The sequence below is a fragment of the Bactrocera neohumeralis genome, chromosome 5 (genome assembly GCF_024586455.1).
Source record: "Bactrocera neohumeralis isolate Rockhampton chromosome 5, APGP_CSIRO_Bneo_wtdbg2-racon-allhic-juicebox.fasta_v2, whole genome shotgun sequence".
Lineage (NCBI taxonomy): Eukaryota > Metazoa > Arthropoda > Insecta > Diptera > Tephritidae > Bactrocera > Bactrocera neohumeralis.
Genome location: NC_065922.1, coordinates 35,676,173 through 35,695,380, shown reverse-complemented (window position 1 = coordinate 35,695,380; position 19,208 = coordinate 35,676,173). Strand labels below are relative to the sequence as shown.

The 19,208-nt window shown below is 35.5% G+C and overlaps 1 protein-coding gene and 1 long non-coding RNA gene across 13 annotated transcripts in view; one reads left to right on the top strand and one right to left on the bottom strand.

Annotated features, from left to right (window-relative positions):
* Nucleotides 1–19,208, bottom strand: part of LOC126759875 (uncharacterized) — a 565,378-nt gene that overhangs the window by 311,698 nt on the left and 234,472 nt on the right. The window lies entirely within an intron of this gene.
* LOC126759868 (frequenin-1-like) overlaps nucleotides 1–19,208 on the top strand; it is a 200,869-nt gene that overhangs the window by 32,549 nt on the left and 149,112 nt on the right. The window contains exon 1 of one of the 6 annotated variants that reach the window (XM_050475045.1): nucleotides 10,512–11,023. The exons of 3 other annotated variants lie outside the window; for them this stretch is intronic. The gene's annotated coding sequence lies outside the window, so the exon portion shown is untranslated. 2 more of the 6 variants (XM_050475040.1, XM_050475042.1) reach the window with 2 other exon arrangements.

Genomic DNA, 19,208 nt, shown 5'->3' with positions numbered 1-19,208 from the left:
GTAAAAAGCTTCTTAATTTATTTGCAAAGGACCTTTTGTTTGCTTGCTCATCACTTGTAGCAGTGAGGCACTTGTTTTGCACTGCCGGTCAGTCGCTCGTTAAGCTCATTAGCTTTAGTAGATTTTTTTTAAATTAGCTCATCGTCAAGCAGGTTTTGGGCTTTCACTGCCGTGAGAATGATGTCAGGCCTGGCACATAATGTACTTCCGGTACATACATAAATATGAGAACAAACATTTACTTACTGACGCATACGATGACATAGTCATAAAATATGTATAATTGAGTCTTATTGTAATGAAGCGCTTAAAAGGGTCAGCACGCAAGCAAAATACGATGAAGACTGAGCTTAGCTCGGGCTCAGCCTGATTTAGCTTGCTGCCATGCGCTGACCAAGCAAGGCAGCTTATTGTTTTTACACCCGAAACATGTGACAGTGGGTAAAATAAGTTGTTGTAATATATCAAGTAAAATTTGAGATATCTTCTGTTGGTTATACTTGAGCTATGGGATCTTTGGAGAGGTTATCATCACAGTTATTGCCATAAAATGACGTTAATCCAAAATGCACATTCATTAACGACTCCTCAATCAATATCCATATTCGCTTTGGAAGTCACAGGAGGGTTTCGAAATGTGTGACCTCGAGATGTATTAGGTTCATAACTTCTAGCCCACTGGATGGTAGCTTTGCAATTCACAATTGTATGTTATATTGTGGAAATGTGTGTAATCAGGTAACAGGCGCGCTCATTTTCCATACATCCGATATGAACTAAACAAATCCAAAAGAAGTAACCTAAATTAAGTTTTTAAGCCCTCGAAAATCTTGTGGTGGCAGAAAGCAGTCAATCCACTGCTCTGGATCTTGGCGATTAGGCTATCACCCGAAAGCCTTAACTGCTGACAACGTTGTTCTTATAGTAAAAGGAAAGTTTCTAAGTGCCATTTACGAACAAACTTAAGGCTACCTCAGCGTGATATCGAACTGTGTGAATAGAAGCAGTTCAGCCGTCAACTCATGTAAAACTGAAACAGTTTGATTTTCCAGGAGATATAAAATCTCAGAATTCCCTTAACTTATTTGGAGACTGACCACCTGTTGATAAAGGAAAATACCTGTGGCTTGTCTTTGTTAAAAAAGCTTTCATGAATCGAATCGAAGAGAGAGTAAATAATACAGCTGTGGAGAAACTATAGAGAAGATGTGGGGATTCCCATCATAGATAGTTTTTTGGCTCTACGAAACCCTAGTCATAATGTTCGCATGTTTGGAGTTTAATATCGTGGATGGTGCTTGAAAAGTCCCCACTCGCTAAGAACCGTGAACATATTCAAATAGCAGCTCTCATCGGCTTATGTGGCACTGCACAAAAACATTAAATGCCATTATACATGTACATGGATATTGCCGGCAGATGCATTGCTGCGAATATTGCTCTAAGGCTCAGTGCAGTTGAGTACTTGGTTGGGGCCAAACAGTTTGAATTTCTCTTCTCCTTAAATTGCATAGCTGAAAACTTGGACCGCTGATTAGCAGAGGCTACTCCTGGAGGTCTGTTTGCAGTGACCTTTTTCTTGGATGTTTCGAAAGTTGGAGGAGGATTCTTCTGTAAGGAGCCCTACGTCACGTTAGCTCTAGGCCATCGCATCACTGTGGTGTAGTGATTTTCCGCTACAAATGACTGCTATGAATGTAGCAATACATTTACTGCTAGGAAGTGAAGCGGTAGAGCGGCATACTGGTGCTAAGCTCCCAAACAGTGTGTTCAAATTTAGATGTTAGAAGTATTCATCCTCACTAAAAATCAAAATCATCAAGTTATTTCCATATCAGACTCGTTTGAGTGCCTAGTCATAGTCGAATTGCTGGAAACTGCAACGGCGATGAGCTTACAAGAGGCAATCATTATCGTTGCATTCTAGCACTGGATCTTTGGTCGTGTGTGCTTTTAGCAGAATTTGTACGATGATCAGCTTCTGTGCGACTGCGAGATCCTTCTGACCTAAAGTAGAACGTAGGAGATCTACTAAACTATTTGCTCTTATCAAAATTCAAGTTGCGGACCATCGTCTGACTTCTAACTGAAGATTGTCTAATAGACGTTCATGCTGTCAAGCTAAGCATCCAGTCGAATGCAAATTGTCTAAGTTCTAAGGTGAGGTCGAAAGGTGGCGTAGAAACATTTTCCTCCATTGTCCAGATTTTTCAAGACTGAGGTTGACACATCTCAATAGTCGGAGCTTTCGAACCAGGAGACATATCCGCCTCAATGAATTTAAATATGAATTGAAATAAAACGTCAGTCACTCGAAAAGTTTCGCCCGCTTTCAGTTCAGATAGTTCACCAGAATATCCAGTGCTTCGCTGCGTCCGAACCTAGCACTGCCCTACTTGCTATTTTATTAGTTTCCCTCTCTCATCTTTCGCGCATTCTCTTTCAAGTCGTTTCTTGTTTAAAGAGTTAACACGCGCTTAGCCTGTTTTCCGCCACAACTTTGCCAGCAGGTGTTAATGAGTGGAAGTTGCACCTCTAATTTGCCAGCAGCGAAGTTACAATGTAACTAACACCTGTTTTCTCAGCGCAAATAATACAAAATTATATGAAAATTTATAATGGGGAAGCAAATGAAAAGCAGAATTCAGAAAACAAAGAAAAAATTAAAATAAATATTTGCGCTGCCAATGCCGGATAAAAGTGAAAGCAGCACGCTTAGCGGATACACAAGCCAGCCCATGGAAATGCAAGCCACTTTGTTGCAAGATTTCCCTTTTAACTCTCGCACTAACAATAACAACACCATAACAAAGGCAATGATAACAGCTGCAGCGTATTAAAATAGCAAAAACAACAATAAATGAGATGAGACAAATACTTCTACGTGACGCGTTGCGAACGCAAATACCGCACGCAGCACCATCCGCTGCCCCGCCGTGGCATAATTTTAGGTAACAGGATATGCGCGCTTAGTTGTGGCGGGAAGGCTCGCTTTTTTTGCCTGTGAGTTTTTGTTGGTAATAGTACTTTTGTTTCGCAGCACAACGCGCGATCATTAGTATGCCGCATGTGTTGTTGCAGGCATTTATTATTACGCGTGTTGATTCGCCGACGTCGCATTGGTATGCGTTACACGCGACCATTTGATGCCACATGCAAATACCGACGCTAACGTAAATATACAGTAAGCGCCTATATATTATAGGACATAAATACATATAGTTGCACTGCTTAAAGGGGATAGGCGTGAATATCTTTACTTTATTTGCCGATTTAATTTTGCCCATTTAAACCGGTGGATATTGTGCAATCAAGTTGAGTAGGTATTTTAAGACATTTGATATAGAGGGTGTTTTTCTAAAATTATTTTGGCAACTTAAGGATCAATAAAGAGAATATATGGAACACTTTTCTATGAAACATAAAAAAAAACTTTCACTTGCTAATCTTTTCATACGCCCTTTTAAATAATAATATATGTAGTATTAAAGCTAATTCGATGTTGAACATTTTGCTCTAACCAGGTTCATAATAATTTAAGGATGATAAAGGTTAGTGTTTAGCTTGAGATCTTAGAACTAAAATTGTTAGTTGAAAGAAGAACTAAAATTCATATTTGAGAATTTGAGGGCGGGTGGGTTATCAGTTTGAACTATCACAAAATTAATAATTAATTATAAGGTACTTTATTTTTATTTTCACTTTCGGCCGTATCCATGGATGAAACCTAAAAAAATTCTCAACTAGCAGACATTGTTCATACAATGACCTTGCAAAAATTTACCAACTGATGGCTTTAAAAAAAAGTTGTATTTTATCAAAATTTTGAACGTTCCTGGCTTGCCAATTTCAGTTTTTGTAACTACAATAAAAAATATAAAAAAAAAACATTTACTTCTGCTGCATTGAAACTGGTATACCACAAATATAAAAGGGTCTGGTACAAGATAACAAGACCAAATATCTCCAAACAGTCGTCGCACTCGGGAATTGGTTCCCACGTCACTTCTGACAGTTTTAACTTCGAAGTCGTAGATGATTTCGTCTATCTTGGAACCAGTATATACACCAACAACAACGTCAGCCTCGAAATCCAACGCAGAATAACTCTTGCCAACAGCTGCTACTTCAGGCTGAGTAGGCAATTGAGAAGCAAAGTCCTCTCTCGACGAACAAAAACCAAACTCTATAAGTCACTCATTATTCCCGTCCTGCTATATGGTGCAGAGGCTTGGACGATGTCAACAACTGATGAGTCGACGATGCGAGTTTTCGAGAGAAAAGTTCTGCGAAAGATTTATGGTCCTTCGCGTGTTGGCCACGGCGAATATCGCATTCGATGGAACGATGAGCTGTATGAGATATACGACGACATTAACATAGTTCAGCGAATTAAACGACAGCGGCTCCGATAACTAGGTCATGTCTTCCAAATGTATGAAAACACTCCAGTTCTCATAGTATTCGACGCAGTACCCGCCGGGGAAGCAGAGGAAGAGGAATAACTCTACTCCGTACATATTTGTTTTTTTTATTTATTATTATAAATATTAAAAAAAAATAAGTTGAAGTTTTATTAGATAAACGAAAAGACTTTTTTCACCACCCAATATTTTACTTTTACGGATTTGTTGAATAATTATCAATGAATTAATGTTTCGGTAGATTTAGCGTTTCAAAACCGAGGATTTCGGCTCTAGTTTTGTTTAAGTGGTCTCCCTTACATAAGAGGTGTGTTTCAAAAATAACAGCAATTTTAAAATTAAATTTCAAAAATTTTTTATTGTGTTGATATACAAGCCCCTGACGTAGAATAAAATTTTCATTCATTTGCTTACTCTATCTCTAGCAATCTCTAAGGTTAGAAGCGTTTTGATGAGCTTGGCGATTTTCTGTTGTTAAAGGAAATAATCCATGAATTTTTTTATGAATTCTTGGCCAAAAACAACACTGTAACCATGCACCAGCCTCCATTTTCGTAAGACATGGCTGCATATGACTTTTACGTATTTCCAAAATTTTAGAGAATCAAAATTTAAAGAGAACCCTAAAGTACCGTAGTTTTACAAGAAAGATGAAAATCGGTGGAAGAGCTAAAGATTATCCCGATAATCGAGTTTGAGAAGAATTTCGAGGATTGGAAGCAGCGCTGGCATAAGTGCTTGATGACGAATTTTAAGGCAAAAACATTAATGTTGACAAATGAACAAATATTTTTTTCAAAAGCGATATTTTTGAGCACACCCTGTGTCTCTCAACAAGTACTTTTTTAGAATTTTCAGTGAAATAAAAAACCAGTGCAAAAAAAGTGTTGCATGAAAAATTGTTAAGAAAGCCGCGAATCAATAACGAGGTGTAATCTCTCAATAAACAAAATCAGTGTGCTTAAAATAAATGTACAACACTATTAAAATCAGCTGACATTTCTGACTAAGAAGAAGCTGTGTAATCCTTTAATGAATAATTTTTTTTTGATAAACCGAAATTCTCGATATTATTGAACACACTTTTTATTATGTAGTAACATGTGCCACCAAGCTCAACATGAAGTCAAATGCAAACAAGAAAAAAACATAAAAATTTTAAATTTTTTAGTAAAAAAAAAAAAGATTTGGAATAAGAAAATTTATATTTTTGTCTTGGGATTCAACAAAAATTTTCTAAGCCAACCAGATTACTATCAAATATATGGCGAAAGAGTTTTACAATTATTTAACCGAGATAATCTAACTAACATGACTTTAATATTACTTACACCTTGTTCTGCTATAAAGCTGACATCAATGAATCATAAACATACATATAAAATGACTTCACTTATAAAAAAAGCTATTCACACAAATTACTCGAAATAATTATTTCTCGACACACGCCCTTACAAAACTATATTTAACAACTAAGTTCTTGCTACACGTGACTAATAAACATCAAAACGCGCCGAAAATTATGCCGCTGCCTACTTTCCATTCGCATGCTCTTATAACTAAAACGCCTTGCTTTATCTACCACCAAGGAAAATAATATATAAAAATATGTATACAACTTAAAGCATAACAGAAAAGTTTATTAAGCTAAATTTGTACAACTTTTCTCCCTGCCCTCTGTAAACAGACGTAAATATTCATTAATAAAATTTTATTAGCAACTTCCTGTCAATGTCAACAACATAATAAAGTTTTTTCTTTACCACGAGAGTGGTAATTTAATAGTGGGAGAGTAATATAAAAACTAACAAGAATTAAGAAAGCGCGGAAATGCGCTGAATAGCTGAACAAAAGTCGTACAATAGTTCCATTAAGTCAATGAAACGGGCTAAAAGCTATTTGTGCACCGCTAAAGCTCTGTAGCTATGGTAAATGTGGTGAAAGCTTTGCTAGGTGGCCACTCTCGAAGAGCATGTCGGCGTGTTTATAAATGTTTTTAGTAAATGAGCATATGCATGCAGGTACTTGACGTATGAGTAACATTTGGAGGAACATTTTTGTGTTTAATGTTTAGTTGTAGATGTTGAATTTGCTGATAGCGCTATTGTTAATAAACGTTTACCGCGCATAGAAAAATATTATTATAATTAAATTGTTTGTTTAATTTTTGGTTACTGTTATGTATTTGTTATCACACGCATTTATTTTACACTAATTTTCTTTCTTTATAATAAAAAGTAATTTAATTGAAAGGGTCACGGAAGGCATTCTCCCGCCGACCAATCAAAGTCAGGGTCTTTTCTCTAAAATATTTTATTTGTTTAGGGTTTTTTAGCTTTGGTGCACCCGAAGATAACGTTTATTTGTTTTTTTTTTAATATAAATATTGCAACCCAAAGGTTAAGTGGGAAAAGAATAACTCAAAGAAATTATTTAATTGGGACCACGGCGTATGAGTAACATTTTAGAGACGACATTTATTTTCTACTTAATTATTTAAAAATGACATCCCTTTCATATTCATTTTGCCTCAACTTTAGGGTTGATCATAAAATGTACACAACCCGCCTCTCCATATTACATTGTACAGCTTTCAACGTAAACTTTTTGCTGATAAAGGGCGATGACTAGTAAAGCTCTCTGGGGAATTCAATACTTATTATGAGAATTTGAAAAAAATTAAATTTCGTGGTGGAAAAGCTTATAGTGGCGAATAATTTATGAATTCAACGGAAATATGGTAGTTACGATGTTGTGAAATTGTGAGTGTAAGGAAAGAAATAAATTAACTAATAACTCAATTAACTGCATACTCATATACATTGTGACAAAAAATTACCCGGAAATTGTAAATAAAAATATTTTGGTAGATCGAAGTTCGCAGGGTCTAGCATGTCCAAAGAGAACTATTTACGATACTCTTTTTGAAAAAAAAAACAACCTTTATCCGGACGAGTCAAGCAAGCACTCGTTTCATACCCAAAATCATTCGAACGGACTCGCGAGAGATGTCGAGTTGTCTTAGCATCTGTCTAACACTGGCCCGACGATTTTCACGCACCGAAGCATATTTCGCGCTCATATTGAGCCAGCGTAATTAAAGACTTAACAAAATACATATTTTTGAAATATAAATTACCCGGGGAATTTAATTACAGTTTTCGGGTGCTTCTTTGTTACAATGTATTATGGAATAATTTTGAATAGACTAAGATTCAAAATTACGTGTTCAATGAGTAATTATGTTATTGGTTGCTCTTTTATTGGCAAACTGATTTATTGTTACAATTTCTTCAGTAAAAAATGCGCATGAGAGTAGCTCAACATATTGTCATTTATTTATAAAGACATGACAACCTGGTTAATAAATATTCAGCACATTTTCAATGATATTAAAATGGAGAAAGAGTTCGATAATCATAAAATCCTTTTTGCAAGGATCTTAATTAATACCCAAAACAAGTAAATGATGAGTAAATATAGATACAAATTATACTCTATTGAAAAAAAAATTATATGATAACTTAAAATTTCAAACTTCGAAAGTGTAGGCATTAATTCTTACTCTTACTTAAGACCCAGTCACTCCATTTATTTTTTTTTTTTTGATCTACGCAGTGAAAAAATCTATTTTTTTATATAACGGGTGATCCAAGTAGAGGTACGTGTCGTGTCAAGCTGTCATGTTATTTCTGTTTAGCATTGTTTGGCATTACATCATGGAAAGACTTACGCCTGAACAACGTTTACAAATCGTTAAATTTTATTACGAAAATTCACGTTCTCTAAAGGATGTGCTTCGCTCAACTTATGGTCAACATAATTGACCCACTAAGCGTACTATTCGCAACACCATCACACATCTTGAGATCCAGCATTGGATAATATGCTACTACCGAGAGTCAATTCGGCGCCGTTCGCAGCAACTCGGACTGACGTATGGAACGACTTTGCGCATTTTACGTCGAGATCTTGAGAATTGAGAGCAACATCGCTTCGCACTATAGGCTCTTGAAAAGTTTCAAGAAGATTCAAGATAGTGATGACCCCCATTTGGGACAAAGAGCAATATGAAGAGATTCGAAAGCTGCTATTTCATACAGAAAAAACAACGGCTTGGTGTGTTCTGTGGGCAAGTTGAATCATCGGCCCATAGTTCTTAAAAAATAATGTCGGTGAGAACGTAACCGTCGATGGCGATGCCTGAACTTCAAGCTAGTGATCTCGGCGACATTTGGTTTCAACAAGACGGCGCTAATTCCCATACATCACGTTTTGGGAGGGTCGATTTTCCTATGAGAATATATAAAATCTAAAGTCTATGGTGACATTCCCGCTTCGATTCAGACTTTGGAGCAAGACATCACGCGTGCCATTCGGTAGTCGAAATGCGAATCGAACGAGTCATCGAAAATTGGACTCAACAAATGGACAATCTGAGACGTGGGCGCGGCCAATATTTGAAAGAGATAATCTTCAATTACAAATAATGCTTTTTCGAATGAATGAACCAATTAAATTTGAAGTTTCTGAATTTTTTCAATGAAAAAAAAGTAAGTAACATCAAAATGGTTGACCCTTTGGTATGAAAAAAACAATAATAATCAAAATGGTGGACTGAAAATATTGTTTTCTGAAAGTTATTCTGGAAATAAAGCTGTTAGCTCATGATTTTGTTCACATGCTACCCATTGAGCCTTATCAGCCATTCTATACAGAACGATACACAAACCTTTTAGCTTGGCAAAAGAATTGACTGTCCCTGAGCCAAAAGTACGTTCTAAGTCTAAATTCATTTGGCTTATACATATTATATATGAAATTAACAGCCAGGTGCTAAAAAATTTTCTCTTCGTTTTAAAGTTACTCCTTCACCTTATAATGGTTGCAGAGAAAACTAACAAAATCAATTTATCGAATCGTAAGTCGCAAGATTAGGCTCCTCTTTAAGTCCTCTACAACGCTATTGAGTTTTTTTTAACAACCTCTGGGCAAGCAACAACTTGCTGTACTTGAAACATAAGCAATATTGTACCTGATCTATTTTTGTGATTAAAAGATTTAATAAAAAAGCCTCCTAACGATTAATTTTATAGGTAAACTTACTTGAGCTGAAAATTCATAGATATTTAAAAATTTTAGATTTTGAACAGATTATTCGGTAACCCAAGATCCTGAAATCCCCATCAGCGAAATATCTTATAACAGCAGCTTCACTTCATGACTTAACTACTATCATTGAAGTATTTATGTGACAATACCTAAGCATCTGCTTTAAGGAATCGATAAATATCGCATAAGCAATTTCCATTATAAATATTTGTATGTTGGCGCAACTTCTCTTCTAGCATACTTGCCTTGTCAGCGATTGCGCTTTGGCTGTCAGGAGCACACCTGCAAGCCAAGGCAAAGAAAGTTCATTGCCTGCAACCAAAATAATAAAATTTAGCAGCTAAGTACGAATGCGCCGGCGAATATAAGTAAAATGGCAATACACGAAAGGTTAGAGAGAAAAAACAGCAACTTGCAATAACAAAAAAGCAACCCAACCAAATCAACAATAACACCGAAGCAAGCGAAGGACAATAAAATTTGTGCAAGTGTGTGTGTATGAGTGCAGGTGACAGCAACAACGGTTAGTCGAAATGTAAACAACAATTGCAGCCGGCAAAGAGAAGCAAAACACTTTTTTTTAGTATATGTGGGAGAGAATGAGCGGGAGAGCGCTCATAAAATTATAAAATGGATTGAGTAACTGAAAGAAAACGGTATTAAATAGGCACTGCAACACCGATAACGATAAAGGAAAGTAAACAGAAGCAAATAAAAATACCCACACCAAAGCTGGAGGGACAACAGCGCGCATGTGTGTGTGTGCGTTTTTGTATAGGTGTGTGCGATTATGGCGCAAGATATCAACAAGGTGCTGAAGCTAAACTAGCAGCCGAAAGGATATAAAATCAGCCGAAGGCACATTCGCTTTGACAATTATGCGGCGAATTGACATACGCGGCGAATTCGATGTTCGTGTGCAATGAATATGCTTTTGCGCTGGCAATTGGGCGTTCAGTTGACTTTCTGTACGCGTAGCGCAAACAACTGCAACATCTGCCTGCGGAACGCTAAGCGGCGCTTTTGCAGAGTACACGCGTGCGTGGATTGTTGTTGCATAAACAAGAGGCATTTTTGAATTACACAAGCCTTGAAGAGTGTGGCATTTTGAAAATCTGAAGAATTTTCGTAAAATCTTTCAAATATTTGTTGTGGATTTTCAGTGAAATAAAAAAAACAGTGAATAATATTAATTAAAAGTGGTGAATAACGAGTCGTAAAACTGGCAGGCGCTTTCAAGTGCACATCACAAAAACCGCTAAAACTTAATATGTTGCATGAATAATTGTTGAGCCAAGAGTCAATAACGTCAAGGTGTCATCACTCAATTAACAAAATCAGTGCGCTTAAAAATATGTACAACACTCTCAAAATCAGCTGACATTCCTGACTAATGCGCTGTGCAACCCTTCAATCATCAAAAAAATCACATTGATTGTTTTTGTAATTTAATTACAAACATTTACTAGCCTGCAAGTGAATTCCAGGTAGTGAATCACGCAACGCACACACAGAAAGGATTTGTGTTTTAGTTTTACCCCAATACTAACGGTAGTATCCCCTTCATTCGCATACCACCTCAAGAGTGCGTGCAACAAACACCTCCACCCTCCGAATGCAGCGCACATTTGCATGTGTTTGTGCAGCAACAAAATTGCCTCGCTTGTAATTGTTGTTGTTGGTTGTGAGAAGGAAGCGTATAAATTGCAAACGGTTATATAAAAATTATTGCGCATAAAAATTGTGCTAAAAAGCACCGGTGCAACGGTGCATTGCAAGGCAGTGTCGCACGAAATAACATATTTGTCTGCTGAGAGTGTGCATGTGGCAAGTAATTGTTCGTTAGAAATAATGTATAAATAATTTGTAAGTGATGAATTTATGTGCAATTATTAAGTGATTTTGCCTATATGTATATGTGAACCAATAAGCTACAATACAAACAAATTTGGAACCGTTAATGCAATATTAACCCTAGACGTGCTTTGTTAGTCGATTTGACTGACAATCATCGTGTTTTGCAAACAGAAGCAAAAAAAAAAACGATGCCCAACAAGAGTTAATCAAGTAAGATAGTAAGGTCTAAGTTCGGGTTAAACCAAACATTTTATACTCTTCGAGAAATTCTTTCAGGAAAATATGGAAGTTGGGGGTTGTCTTGACCCGATTTTATCTATTTTTGTTAGTAAGACATACTATTAAGATGCCAGATACTAAGAAAATGTTTCCTGGGTTTCATTAAGGTACCTCACATACAATCAGTTATATGAAGTAAAGTCAGCCGGATGTTCGAAAATTCAGATATTAGTCATATGGGGGCTGGGGCTCAAGTTTTCGTCCAATTTTTTATGTTTTACGCACAAAGACGTTATGTAATTTTCATTGAGATAACTCAAATATTGGCCTATATATGGGGTAAAAAGTCACCGGAAGTTCGAAAACATTTATATGAGGTATAGGGGCCTCAGGGAAGTATTGACCCGATTCAAACCATTTTTGATACACGGGGATACTATTGCCAGGAAAAGATTTTGTCTGAATTTCAATTGTATATCTCATACATTGACCCATATTTTTGGTCAAAAGTCAACAATAGGTAGTCTACAATCCCGGTATTTGAGAAACAGTTTTGCTTGGATTTGAGAACTTTTTGGTCATAAGGTGGCATACTATAGAGGAATTATTAGTGCGAAATTTTATTCCGTTATTATAATTACTGTTTGATTCGTGTACTGGAAAGTGAAAGAATCAATTGGAATTTAAAATTGTTATATGGTAAGTAGGCGTGGTTTTAGTCCGATTTCGCCCATTTTCGCAATGTGACATAATAATATGAGAAGAAAGCCATGAACTAAATTTTGTCAAATTCGGTGGCGCGAGTCCAGAGATAGGGGATTTTACTTAAAATTGGACGTCCAATTTTTACCCAGGCTCCCATAAAGCTTTATCATGCCATGTTTTTAACAGTACCATTATATGGAGAGTGGACGGGATTGTCATATATCCATTTAAAAGTGATGGTTGGGGTGCAATTTGGCTATTGCAGCTTTGATGGCCTAGGAAATATATTCATTAAACCTTTTAGAAAACGGGGCCGCGCCCACTTTTTAAAAATTTTTTGCGTACAGTTGCCCCTTGCTACTGGGTATGGACATTTTTTATCAATATACCTATCTTTACTAAAGTTATCACGGACAGCCGAATGGGCGAACAGACAGACAGTCGCCCGGATTTCAACTCGTGTCGTCATCATCTGATCATTTTTATATAATATATGTACATATATATCTATCTCCATTAGTGTTAGGTGATACATACTACTGTTAAGTGAAACAACTATTATACTCTTTAGCAACATGTTACAAGAGCATAGAAATAAATAACATAAATTATTCAGTTATACTTTTATATAATCTACTTGTTTGCTTTCGAAAATATATATGTACATACATATGTTTAAATTCAAAATTTTAACTTCATAATCCTGTTTGGTAATTTTAGTTTTTGAGATATGTTTACTAAAAGCTTGTGGTTCAATATAATGTGGCTTTTAAAATGTGCCAAACTTTTAACTGAAAAAATTGTGAAATATAAAGTAGTTTAAGCCTAAAATATTCATTATCTTTTTCCATAGAGGGACCTGAGTTTGATGATACAGTTTGTATAACAGCTATATGCTATAGTGATCCGATCTATTTATATACAATTTCACCGAAAGCTATATCCTTATGTTGGATTATGATTGATGTCGAATTTCTTATAGATATTTCTTCAAATTCAAAAGCCTTCCATACAAGTACTGAATTTTGACCAGTCATTTTGTATCGCAGCTATAAACTTTGGTTGTCTGATGTGAGCAATTTCTGCTCAAATTGAACCACTGTTTTAGAGAAAACTCAGTGTCAGACTTCTTGAAGATACCTGCCAAAAGGAAAAGTTTTGCATAAAAGCACTTTACTCAGTTTGTATGGCAACTACATATATACTATAGTGGTTTGATATAAGCGGTGCCGAAAATGGGTCGCTTCTTGAAGAGAAAGGGTACTGTGCAAAATTGCAGAATGATATCTTATAAATTAAGGTACTAATTTATGTATATTGATACAGGCTGTGGGACTAACAGACAGACATGGCAAAACGAAATCAGCTCTTCACACTGATCAGTTACATAAATACTTTACAGAGTCTGCTTCAAACAGACGATTTTACGAACTTCATGGACAATTTGATATCCCCTTTTCGTGGTAAAAAAAAAAAACAGTAAAGCTGATATGGACAATTTTTTGGTAGTTTTCAGCTTAAAATTTCTATTTTATTTACATATTCGGTCGAATGTTAAGCAACTTTTTGGAACATAATTAGCCTTATCTTATAACATGTATGTAATCTTGATTTGATCAGTCAAAGTTAGTCAATATAGTCGAAGTATGTGCTTTATATTTGAACATCAAAAGTTAGTTTCCATAAAGTTAAGGTTTCAGCACTATTTTACTGGAACCATTCAGCCTTTATAGGTGGGGTACTACATATATTGTCTTTTATATTTCGTGATTCTATAATCAAATGTTCATTCAAATATTGAATATGTGCTGGTTGCACTAATGGCTATGGTTGTCTTAATTTCGCGATAGGTCACATGACGATCTTGTAGTATAAGTTTGCGTAAAGCACCAATAGTTTATAGAACAACTACAGATTTCACGACCATTATCAAATATTTAAATTAACTTCATCGACTCATCATTGCTGATCGAAACCACGTCAAAAATTGTAAATAATAATCGCGAGTTGAAATTCCATTTTTTTAGCCGAGATGAATATTTTAAGTTACTGTAAACAACACAAAGATAACGAGAATGTCGAAATGTTCTGAGTATATACAACAAAAAAGTCAAATTTTACGATAAAATTGTGAGTTACTAGATATCAATATTAGGGTTGCCATGAAATATAAAAGCACCCTACGCACCATTTTTCTGCACCATTCGGTCCTGCAATCTAAGATATTCGAAGGTATCTTTTACGTAAATATATCTATTACTTGTTAGTTAAAACTTCTAGTGTGGTATTCTAATTTATAACATTATTAAATATTTTTGTAATATTTTTAAATTAAAAAAAATGCGATAAAGTTAAAAGTGCAGCGAAAACATCGTGTTTCATATTTGAATAGTACCCACTTTATGGGTTTTTTTTAAGTTGTTGTTCGTACTTGCGATAGTGGTATTTGTACTCGTCAAGTATGCCTCATTGGTTTACCGTTCAACCACGAAGATTAAAAACGCGATACGATGGACATGGCTAAATCAATTCTTTATTTATATATTGACTTTTTAGGGTCTCCAGTGTTTCCTTCAGGATGTAAAAAGCGATGTGGCAAACTTGATATAATTTGTTCAGGGTACAAGAATGAATACTAAAAATTCAGTTCTATTTATATGAGGTTCGGGCTTCTAGATTAGAATAAGATTTCTATTACAAAAATTCTACGAAGAGAATATCGGATATTTGAACCTTCAAATTGATCGCCAAAAAGTAATATCATCTGATCTGAATTTAACTTTAACAACCTTAACTAATAAACTTAATATAACTAGATATTTAATTTTTAAATTATTTTACTTGAACAACACATAATTTTTGGAACCAAGTTACAAAGCAAAAAATATGGCCTTTTACCAAAACTCACCTTCACATTAACATATTGTACACTTAGCACTTGACTCACCTGAAAAAAGATAAAATACAATTTACTTGAAGTATTAACGTACAGTATACATATACATACATATACATATATGATGAAGAATATATTTCATAATTATAAAATCGGCCCTGACGGTAACGTGTGGCATTGTCAGCTTCGCCTAAGTTCACTTGACAGCCAGCTGTGCCACACAATTTAAGCTGTTGCAGCCGGCAGACGTTGCCTCTCCTTCATGCTCGCTGCACAATCGCTACTGATTTTGCTAAACTATAAAGCCTTGAAGTGCACATTGTGCAAGCATTTTGAAGGCTTTTATTTTCCGATTTTTTACTCTTTTCTTTTTTTTCAAGAGTGGCTTACACAAGTGCTAACCAAACAAAGAATATACTCAAATAGGCAGCAACAACATGAGGATGCGTATCTGTTTTGTGAGAAAACAATGGCTGCATCGAAATGGTTGCAACAGTTGTGGCGCAACATCTTCAATCAACAATGAAGAATAGGTTAGAAGAACAAATAAATATTTGGTACAGAGAATACTTACACCGCAGGGCTGTTACTATTCGTAAATATGTGTATTCATATCTGGAAGAGTGTGGGGTTGGGGATAACTATTAGATGTTGAATATTTAAAATATAACCAGGTGAGGTGTAGGTCAGTTATTGGTACCCATCCAACCACGAGTATTTCAGATACTTGTGCACATTTTTTGTAGCGGTTTTAATTAAACTTTTTTCATCTTCAGTGTTATGAACTTCTTGCAAGATAACTACGTACAGCTGATGACTTCTGTTATAAAGCTTTCCATATCAGGTGCAAACTTGTGGGCATACTAATATCCAGATATTTATATTTAATGCTTAAATAGAAGAAGTTAGTATAGGGTGTTAGTACCGGGTGTGCCATATTTAATGTATTTGGTTTTCCCTAACTGGCTTTGGTTCAGCATCTTTTGGAAGTCATAACCAATTCCATGGTTACGACCATGGGGTTAAGGGGTTACATGGGTTTAGGGGTTTAAATATAATAACTCGATTTTTTTATTGTTTTAATAAATTCTAAAACACCTTATAATCAGGGGTGTTGTGGAATCTGATAGTTGTCGGAATCAGAATTGAAACCGATAAAAAAAAAAAGTAGGTGTCATGAATTCTGATATTATTGGTTTGATATTCGAAACAGAATTTGTATCGGTTTCGGGTGTCACGGAAACCAATTTTATCGGTTTTGCTATCAGAAACAAACCAAGAAGATAGTCGCTCACAGATTTGAAATATAAGTTAAGAAATCAAGTTATTTTATTATTTCGAATTAATTTATCTTTATTTCTATAGGGGAAAACATAAGTATAAAACACAAAATGTTTTCATTATTGAGTTTTTGGAAAAAAAAATCAGATATTTAAAGATATTAGATTTACAAAACCTAATTTAACATCCAAAAGCGTCTTTATTCATTCGATAAATGTTAGCTCTTAAAATCTTTCTTTAATTCGGAACTCATTAAAAACTTTAATAGTATAGCTTCCAAATGTATTCATTTGCAAGTTTTGTCACATTAGTACACAGCTAATTCGAATATTGGTTTTGCGTATGTTCGAAAAGACGAAAATCCAATCAGATTCTGTGACACCATTGAAAATCAGAATTGGTTTGCAATTCTGACAGCTAAGCAATTCTGTCTTTGATTCCACAACACCCCTGAATATTGTTCTTAATTTTCAAGTTGATCCAAGTAATAGTTTCGGAGATACACCCTTGAGAACTTGTGTGTTTGAGGCTAGGTAGGCTAAGTGCGCCGTCTTTAAACACGTTTTTCTCAAAACTGTGTTTTTGAAGTCGGTCAAAATTTCTCTATAACAACTCAACTGATCAACTCAATTCTTAAAAACTTGGACGAAGATTTTTTTTCGATTACAAATATTTGAAAAAAAAAGTTGCGAACTTTTTACTGAAATTTTAAGTTTTTTGTAAAAATGTCTGTCCAATTTTCAGTTTTTTTCCTTCGTCAATGTTCTAAGTTAAGGTTTTAACTAAAACACGTATTTTTTCACTTTAGATGATTTTGTAAGGAGTTATCATGTCTCTATCAAGGGGTCACCGGAAATGGCGTAGCAGTGGGCGAGTTTAAAATATTTTTTTCCAAAAATGTCTAAATTTCCCTGCTACTTAATAGCGTATGGTGGTAACAAAAAAAATTTAATTAAATATTAAATTTGATATTTAAATGAGAAAAAAATTGTTGAAAAAATGCGGTTTTTTAACCAAGAAACCTTATGTAACCCCATAACTTATTCTGTGAATTCGTTTCACACTATTTGACAGTGTTAGTTAACGAAACCGCATATGCGTGACGAAAAATTCGTTCGAGATCTATGAACTCCAACTTCGAAGAGTAATTGGAAAAAGGTGGGGTCTCTCACCGAAAGTGATCCTCTGGTTCTAAGACACCATAGTCAAGCCCATTATGTTCTATGGAGTCTTTATGTGGTGAAGGGCTCTAGAGTATACCACATTACATAGTAACCGTAGATATCGTCGGATGGTGTATGGCTGAGAATCTGGGTTCCTAAAATAACCCGTGTCTGAGCACTCATAAATCCTCACACACTTTGACTTCATACCGGAACACTTGACTCATGGAGTCGCCAAACTGAATTCGAGGCAGCTCCTTCTCTGTCCATAACTGGCAAAGAAGAGATAGAAGAAAGGAAGCTCACTTCCTTACGAATGAGTCCAAACTTGGGGAAAAGGTAAGTGAGGGTTTACTGTCAGGAGCTCTCCATCAACATCAGCTTCAGACTTCGTGACTATTGCAGTGTCTTCCAATCCGAGGTTGTAGACATTAAGGTAGCAGTAGATTTGCTGCTCCGGAGTTCAGACTCCTTCAGTGAAGTGACTATCTACTTGGATAACAGAGTGGCGAGACGAGCCTTAAATTCATTAACAGTGTGTTCAGGGTGCCTAACCTCGTTACCTATGGCATTACTTGCAGAAGCTGTATGGAAGAAGACAAGGTGAAAATATCCAAAAAAGTATTGGTCTAATAACTTGACCAACTTCTCATTTTCTATCAAACTCACAATACAGACTTTGAGTCACAACTGACGGCTTTAATCAAATTTATAGACTGGGATCAATCCATAAAAATCAAATGCCCTTTCTCGACGATTTACTCAAAGCAATCCTAAAATCACAAAACACTCAAACTGCCTGAAGGCGTGCTCACGCTTAGAAAAATATTTAGAAAATATTTTCAATTTCCGCTTTTATATTTATAATTTTTGTTTTTGCCACCCATGGCAAAGGCAAAACTTAGCTCAAGTGGCGTCAAGCGCTCGCTTGCCATTCGAGTGCAAACTACCAACGCCATAAACGACAATTAAAAGTAGATAAATGCAAGGCAACAGCCCGACCGTAAAACGAAAAACTCAGAGCAAAATATTAAAGCGGAATGAAACCAACACAAACAATAAAATGAAAAACACATATTCACAATTTCAAATGTGCATGAAAAAGTAACGGTAATTGAAAGCATGACTGCGAGCAAGCAATAGCTGCAGTGACTGTAAAAGTAAAGGCACGAAAAGATGCGGCAAATGAAAACAAAATCAGAAATAAAAACAAATATAGAAAAAGGAGAAAAGAAATGCCTGAGATAATAATCCATGTTAAACATTTTGAAGGTATATTGTTAGATAAAAAAGTTTTCCTCATGAGTACATGATTTTGACCGATTGGCAGCTATATGCTATAGTAGTCCGAAAAGATTGGATAATATTACTTGTCAAATGTGGGAGAAATTTCAGTACGATATTTACAAAACTAAGGGACTAGATTCGCGACATGACTAAAACGACTCAGCTCTTCACGCTGATCATTCGTATGATTTTCATTAAAAGTCTTACTATTTTTTGCCCATAGTAGTATATACTTTATAGAGTCTCTGGCGTTCCCTCGTGGGT